Source organism: Mizuhopecten yessoensis, unplaced genomic scaffold (assembly GCF_002113885.1).
Source record: "Mizuhopecten yessoensis strain PY_sf001 unplaced genomic scaffold, ASM211388v2 scaffold11173, whole genome shotgun sequence".
Classification (NCBI taxonomy): domain Eukaryota; kingdom Metazoa; phylum Mollusca; class Bivalvia; order Pectinida; family Pectinidae; genus Mizuhopecten; species Mizuhopecten yessoensis.
The window spans coordinates 347,535-356,219 of NW_018408916.1; the positions used below are offsets into that span (position 1 = coordinate 347,535).

An 8,685-nucleotide genomic window follows, 5' to 3' on the forward strand; every position below is an offset into this window, starting at 1 on the left:
AAAAAAACAAGAACTTGATGCATCTTTACTTTTGGTGGAGGTAAACACTAACACTGTTAACATTATAACATTATATTATAAATAACGGGACAGGTCTGGAGATTTTCAAAAAGGGGTGGGCAACACTTTCTGAAGTGATGGTTGAATCCCTTTGAGAGGGTCTAGGAACTTTCCACCGGCAAATTTTAGTGTACAGTTTAAGCTTTATAATTCAATCAAATTTCAATTCATTTCAATGCTGTATTTCCTATAAGTTCAAAATATCTGATGGAAACAGAAGTAAAATCAAAATAACTTTCAGTGCAATTAATTAAAAAAAAAAAGGCTTATCAAGCATAGCATTTTTTTCTGTATTCTGCAGCATATTTGGCAGATTTTCAAATGAAGAAATTTAGATGCACCAAAATGTTTGACCCAATTTCTTCGCAATATTACCAATATTGTGTATTACTGTAAGGGATGTAGCTCAGGAAAAAATGAAAATCTGTGGATTTTTGTTAGTCTTTTGAGAATATCTTAAAAATATCTTTACATTAATTGTTTTCTGTGGTCATTGGTTATTTTATAAAAGCAGTATATTGGCTCTGAAATCTATTTATGTGAACTGTTAAGTATTTTTTCTGAAACCATGATACAAGTGATGGCCATGGTGATACTATGTTTACAGACAAGGAGGCTGAGGTGATGATAGTGGTTCTGACTAAATTGGGGTTACTTCTATGCCTAGCAGACTAAGGTGATGATAGTGGTTCTGACTTTGGGTTACTTCTATGCCTAGCAGACTGAGGTGAAAACATTGTTCAGGGTGAATGTGTAGGTGAAAGACAGTCTGAGTGAGTGTTGATTTGTTTATTGTAACATAGCCTGTCTTAAAGGTCAAGGCCAGCTCATTATAACTGTTTTGTTAAGAGTCAATCAACAGTTGATCATAGGGTGTAAAATAGATCTCTGACCTAGTAGGTCAAGAGTTATCTCCCTTGTGTCCTGTTTTTCCCTCAGAGGTCCATACTTGTATGTTGGTAATCAGTTACGATATACAAAGTTTCGCATACAGTTTGTACTTCACGAATTATCTCTGATGTCAAAAGTCAGGTAGCCAATCAATAGTGTTGGGAATCGAGAGATCTAACAAATTTAACCATCAAACGTCCAGTTATGAAATACAAACAAGTGATTTTGAGTTATGAAATGTCATACCATGTTATTGGCCTGATAGTGTTGTCTGGCCATAAAAACACATCATTTTAAACATTGTAGCTATAATAACTCTGAATCATTTTGCATTTTAGCAGTCTACTGTAAAGGTCAGTGTTAAAACTGCTACTTTAGTGTTAGACACTTGTCTTAACTCTGTCATCATCATTTTCAGTCAGATTTTGATGAAACCTATCTCAAGTGTTCATTATTACAATATCTCAAACAATTTTATGTTTCCGCTCTCGAGCACCATGTCAGATGTCACTGTTATTATGATCAATAGAAAAGGCAATCCTTCATATATAGAGAATAAGGAAATGTGCCGAGGGCAATTGCAGTAATGCCTCACATATTTTGTAAAAATTATCTTTGGAATATTTTGCTCCACAATTCAATATATTTTGGTGGTAGTGTTTATGCAAACACTTGTAATCAATTATCGTAAAAAGAAAACACAACAAACAGATTTTCTAAATTGTCATCCCAATGCTAAAATTTAGCGTTTAAATTTAAAAGCATTTATGTTCATTGAAATCTCATCAGTTTCATTCTGCAACAGATCAGATTGTTGATCTAGGAACAGCAAGTGCTTACATGTAGAGTACCTCTATAGGGACCACAAACGGCCAATACAGAACAAAGACTACAACAGCTAGTCAGTACAGAGGTCATTGATGGAAATGTCTGGTGAGGAATTATATAATGTGTGTGGTAATTACCGACAATACTGATACCAAGTCTGTATCTCTGTTGTGGGTTCTGCCATACAGACATGTATCTGATCAGAATCTCAGGTTTGGTTGTAAGATTGCCAGAGTGTAGACACGTTGGTAATGTCAAAGTTGTGTCATAAGATACATGTACGGTACCTATCTCTCAGTAAAGTCTGGTTAGACGGATTTGATAAAGGAGTTGTTACAAGATATGGAAAGGATATTCAATGTTTTCTGTTGTATAACACACACACACACACATATATATCTATATCTTTCATCGGTATTACTTATGTTTCTGATAGTTACAATTGCAATGCAAGCACACATGAAGATAAGAGAAAAAATTGACATGCCAATAAATTCAGTAGAAAGATATTGAATTTGATGTGTATTACATTTCCTGATACAGCAGAAACTCAGTGATGTGTCAGACAACGCCACATTTACAGATTGCCTCGGTTTGTGATGTCACAATCTACTCAATTCACTGCTGATTGCAGTAAAAACATAATTTTCATTCGAAGTGCTCTTAATTTCCCATATTTCACTGGTAAATAAAGCACCGCTAACTGAGGTGTCAGGATGTGTTGTGATTGTACCTCCATGTTCATAAGATTTATGCAATCACCCTGCATACTCGAGGGTATCCACGCCTAGACTACAAATCTGATACAACACCGCTATAAGAAGCAAGGCGTTGGCTCCTCTCCCCCTATTCCAATTATGTATTTGGTGGTAAGATAGGCACGTTTGTTTGTGTCAGATTTAACGTCCTCAGAATAGGTGATATGAGGACAGGTACCGTGTCTAGGGTGACACTGCCGAAAAACAGAGAGTAGATAGAAAAGAAAAGGAAAATATAGTGATGGGGCCCACATTAGTCACATCTAACAATAACATGCAGTTTGACGCAGCAGATCTGTTCTTTCCCTGAACCTGTATACAGGCCTCATGGGGTCAGTGTGAGTGTTGACGTTGTCTGTTACAAACCGAGGCTATCTGTAAATGTGGTGCGTCTGACACATCACTGAGTTGCTTTGGATTGCATTACAATTTTCCTGTCCGTGTCTGAAATAGCTACTGAAGGATAATATAACCAGCTATAGATAGGGACACACTTATATGTAAATTTGTATGTAAAAATATGCAGAATTTATTTGGTAGGTATTGAATAATATCCGGCTGCTGATTAAATCTTCCTTTAAGTAAATACATAATTGTAAAATATTCCTGAAAGTTATAAATGAAAAATAAATTTCGAATAATGTGAGATTTTGAGAGGCAAAATATAGTGTAGTTAAGTGCTCATGTAATGCCCTATTGATTTCAGTGTTTAATTCATAGAAAGGAAAGCAAATTGAAAGTAAAGAGTCAACAACTAGATTACTTTGCCTAGGGCTTTTCTCGTTGTGTGGAGCAGAGTGAAGAGGCCTCTTCCCTGTAAATGAACCTGCCTGATCTTCTGATATCTATAATGGTTTGTGATATTGACACCTAGGGCCAGGTACTCGTGTACCTGCCCGGTAGGTAATTTGTGTTAGTGTATCTTTTATGTGTTAAAACAACAAAACAGGTTTGTAATGTACCTCAAAGATGAAAAACAAGATATTGAAAATTGTAACAGTTTCCTAATTACTGATAATTATAATGTATTAAAGATGCTTAATCATACAACCATACATGATATTAGTCGGAGTTACTAAATGGTCCTTGATTTTTCTTCATAATATAGATCTATGTCTATTTTTAGACACACCTTGTGAAGGAAATGAATTCACACTCACAGTCAAGAACAATTGCATGTCTTGTAGTTTGTAGGGATGGATCTTCAGAGTCTACTTGAATGTTCTTGTAACATTAGTACACTTACACTAGTGACAGATAGATATTCATTACGATTTATCAGGATTTATTCAGGATTGTGAACCAGCATAACAGTAATTAGAGAACAACCACTCGGGGCTGAAGTATCTACAAGTGATTGCCTCACGTAATTTTTTAACGTCACTCTTAAAAGGAAAATGTCTGTACGATATATAGATCTTGTCAGTGATGGTGCAAAATGCAGTATTTTGTGTAAACGTAGGCTTGAGATCTTAGGGTGAGGGCCCCATTTGTGTCTCGACCTTCAGCGTGTGTGGGAGACATTCTAGGAAAACCTGAATCAGTAGAATATATTGACCAGCCTCTCCACACATCTCCATGAAATCACCATGGCTGGTGCTGTCTTAGCACTGTAAGATCTCCCAGTTCGATTTTATTGAAGTTTCAAAAGACACGGAATGAGATGGGAAACCAAAGCTGCATACAGGTATGGGGCTAACCTGGATGAGTTAGCACTGTGTTGTTTTCACCAGCCTTGAAGGCATCGATATAGGACTCCGTGTAATTACAAAAATAATGAATCTGTCAGGATCATATCAGGAGAGTTGAAAATAAGATTGCAAATCAATATTATTAATGCTATGTGTTTTGTGTCGGGAAGCCCTTTGATTTTCATGAATAGTTTTGTGAGAGGTTTTTAAAGGCATAGCTGTATGTTTCGTGTGATGCATTTTGTGCGATTTGCATTCTAAAACTACTGTATTTTATGTGAAGGAGCTGTGTGTTGGTTTGCAATGGCCCTGGAAGCTGTGTGTATTGTGTGGCCCTGGAAGCTGTGTGTAATGTGTGGCCCTGGAAGCTGTGTGTAATGTGTAGCCAGAGAAGTCCCAGACTGTGTGTATTCTATGGTCTGGGGAGCTGTGTCTTGCATGGTCCCACAAAATTGCAAGCTGTATGTGGATTGTGTGTTATGTGACCTAGCATGGGAACTATGTGTTGGTTTGCATGGCCCTTAAAGTAGTTTATTAGGTCACCTGTCATCAGTGAACTACTGTATTGCGATCGCCTTTTGTCCGCTGGCGTCCGGCGTCCGTCCGTAAACAATTGACATTTTCGACTTCTTCTCCAAAACCCCTGAACCAATTTCAATGAAATTTTGCAGAAACCTTCCATGGCCTAAGGTCAACAAAAAGGGAGGCCGGTTTTGTCCCCAGCCCCCAGGGGCCTGAGGGGCGGGGCCACTCTTCATAGATGGAAGGGTCTTAAAGTTTATGACCCTAGGATCTCACGTTTACTCCCTGGGGAGGGAAGGAAGGGGGGGGGGGGCAAAATGTATTATGGATTATAGGGGCAAATGATACTTTAATTATTACATGTTAATAACTTGATTGGAATTATAACCCTGAGTTGACAGTTTGATACTATGAAAATTTTGAGCCAGCCCTACCCCCAAGGGCTGTAGGGTGGGGCCCAAAGGAGTATGTGTGCTAAAATTTCTTCATTTTCCTTGTTTAAAATCAGAGGTGCTAGTTTCAAATACTTTTTAGTCTTAAATCAGTATGCTAGATATTGAATAAGGTGGTTTTATTGTTTTTTTGTCACTTTGAGTAATATTTCTGTTCGTGTTAAAAACAAAATCAACTCTCTGTATAAATATATCAGGTGACCGTTAAGGCCCATGGGCTTCTTGTTTTTAGTGGTCCAGGAACTAAGTATAGTATGGCCCCCTTGAGCTGAATGTTTTGTGTGTCCCCAGAGCTACATATTGTGAGGCCCATGAAGCTGTGTGTTTTGTGTGGCCCCGGGAGTTGTGCATATTGGTTGGCTTTATGAGTTTTGTATTATGTGTGGCCCAGGGTAGCTGTGTGATTTGGTTGGCCTTAAGATCTGTATGTTATGTGTGGCTTAGTTTGTTTAGGTTTGGTATTGTTTAACGTCCTATCAACAACTATTGTCATTTAAGGGTGGCCTTGTATGCAAGATGCATGTGTGTAGTGTATGCGTGTGTGTTATAGGAGGTCCATGGTATCTGTGTGTATTGTGTGGCCCAAGGAGCTGTGTATTATTGGTGGCCATGTATTATGAACTGTGTATCATGTGTGGCCCTAGGAGCTGTGTGAATTGTTTGGCCTTATAATGAGCTGTGTGTTATGTTTGGCCCAGGGAGCTGTGTGTATTGTTTGACCCTGGGAGCTGTGTGTATTGTGTGTATGGCCCTGGGAGCTGTGTGTATTGTTTGACCCTGGGAGCTGTGTGTATTGTATGTATGGCCCAGGGAGCTGTGTGATTTGTGTGGCCCAGGGAGCTGTGTGTATTGTATGTATGCCCAAGGGAGCTGTGTGTATTGTATGTATGACCCAGGGAGCTGTGTGTATTGTTTGTATGGCCCAGGGAGCTGTGTGTATTGTATGTTTGACCCTGGGAGCTGTATGTATTGTATGTATGGCCCAGGGAGCTGTGTGTATTGTATGTATGGCCCAAGGGAGCTGTGTGTATTGTTTGGCCCTGGGAGCTGTGTGTATTATATGTATGGCTCAGGGAGCTGTGTGTATACTATGTATGGCCCAGGGAGCTGAGTGTATTGTGTGGCCTTGATGAGCTGTGTGTATTGTATGTATGGCCCAGGGAGCTGTGTGTATTGTGTGGCCCTGGGAGCTGTGTGTATAGTATGTATGGCACACGGAGCTGTGTGTATTCTATGTATGGCCCATGGAGCTGTGTGTATTCTATGTATGGCCCAGGGAACTGTGTGTATTGTATGTATGGTCCAGGGAGCTGTGTGTATTGTGTGGCCCTGGGAGCTGTGTGTATTGTATGTATGGCCCACGGAGCTGTGTGTATTGTGTGGCCTGGGAGATGTGTGTATTGTTTGGCCTGATGAGCTGTGTATTATGTGTGGCCCAGGGAGCTGTGTGTATTATGTATGGCCCAGGGAGCTGTGTGTATTGTATGTATGGCCCAGGGAGCTGTGTGTATTGTGTGGCCCTGGGAGCTGTGTGTATTGTATGTATGGCCCTCGGAGCTGTGGGTATTGTGTGGCCTGGGAGATGTGTGCATTGTTTGGCCTGATGAGCTGTGTATTATGTGTGGCCCAGGGAGCTGTTTGTATTGTATATATGACCCAGGTGTATTGTGTTGCCCTTGGAGCTGTGTTTTTGTGTGGCCCTTGGAGCTGTGTTTTTGTGTGCCCCAGGGAGCTGTGTTTTTGTGTGCCAAAGGGAGCTGTGTTTTGTGTTAGGTCCTGTGTTATCAGTAACATTATGTGTGGGATCTGAGTGTAAATGTGCTGTTTGATTTATCTGAAGATGTTCAGGGTTTTAGGCTGTGAGATACCATTCATATATGTGGTGCAATAATGAGGATATGTCTGGTTCTGTAAATAACACCAAGAATCAATATTATTGGTGCAGTCAGTGTTCTTTGTTGTTGCTGAGGAGGTAGATCTGGAATCATATAAATCTATCTGATGTTGGTTTTCACTTTGCTGATGTAAAATTTGTTAAAAAGTCTCGCATATATGTGTGTTCCTTCAAATGATCTCTATCGGAATCCATGCGATTGGGTAATAAAATAGAACATTTTATGTGACATCTGATTCCAAACTACCGGGAAGGTTTCAACTTTTCCCCTTTGTATTTAAACTGTCTTTATTGCTGTTGAACTGATTGTTTAGTTCTGTTTAGTGCACTGTTAAGCGATTAAATAAAGCGAAACTTTAATTTGGCGGGTCAATATCTACATTGCCAACATAAACAATTGCTGAAGCTTAAGGATCTCCATGTTACTGCCAAAAACTGAAACAATGCATTAAAAACTATTTTGCCAGCATGACTTAAGCTTTGATAAAGATCATTTTCTAAAGAGAAAAACATACCCTGGGGGACTTGAGTGGGAAAAGGGGAAAAAAGTGGAAAAAAATCAGCAACAGTGTTAGTGAAAAAGTGTGACGTGGTCAGACCAGGATTCCAACCCTGGAACTCAGATCGTACTGTTGCTTTGACTAAGTAACTAAACTACTTCAAGTAACTAAACTACTTAATCATAGGCTAATCAACAGATGTATTCTGTCCAAATCAAGCTACAATTATGTTCAATGTTAAATTTATGGAATATTACTATTTGAACAAACACCAACATGTATATGAAGTTTTCTAGTGTTTTACCTGCCGTGGGACAGGAATCTTTGAAACCGGCAAACATAATGTCATTCACATTTCTTTCCTCTACTCTTTTAGATCTGACTCTCAGTAACAATGGATAGCTCCAGAGAGTGTTGAATGACAAAGATTGTTGTTGGATTTGTTGTAAATTAAAATGGCAAGTGGCACAAAAGAATACCTGGTTAATTAGGATGTAGTGAGCAGCTTTCAATTCGAAGTTCTGAGAGTTTATGATGAAGTGATATAAGTTTGTTGGCTCTCAATGCAATCATAAACTAAGTGACTATATTTGTTATCTGATGGAAATAACCTGTATGTATACCATATTGGGTGCCTGGAGATGGAATACTGAGTGACAAGACAGATCACCTAATACATACGATTGCCAAACATTCCTTCTTTGTGGTATACATTGCAGCCCCTCCCCGCCCACATCCATATAATCACAGGCTGTCCACTGTGTTCTGTAGTGTTGCCCAAATATAATAAGAATTGCTTCCAATAGGGAAAATATAGCAAATTCTTTAAAATCCTTCTTCTTCGGTAGGAATGAAAGGATTTGTTCCATATTTGGTCAGAAGAATCCTTGGGGAAGATGAACAAACTTTGTATAAACCGTGGGTCTGGCCCCCCCAGAGGCCTGAGGGGCGGGTCCCAATAGGAGAAACATAGCAAAGTCTTTAAAATCCTTCTCATTCTGTAGGAATGAAAGGATTTGTTCCATATTTGGTCTGAAGCATCCTTGGGTAAAGAGGAACTAATTTCGTATAAACCGGGTGTGGCCCCCC

At 39.3% G+C, this 8,685-nt stretch overlaps 1 protein-coding gene across 5 annotated transcripts in view; it reads left to right on the forward strand.

Moving 5' to 3' along the window:
* The window catches only part of LOC110467450 (rab GTPase-activating protein 1-like), a 53,553-nt gene that overhangs the window by 19,803 nt on the left and 25,065 nt on the right, over window positions 1–8,685 (forward strand). The gene's annotated exons all lie outside the window — the stretch shown is intronic.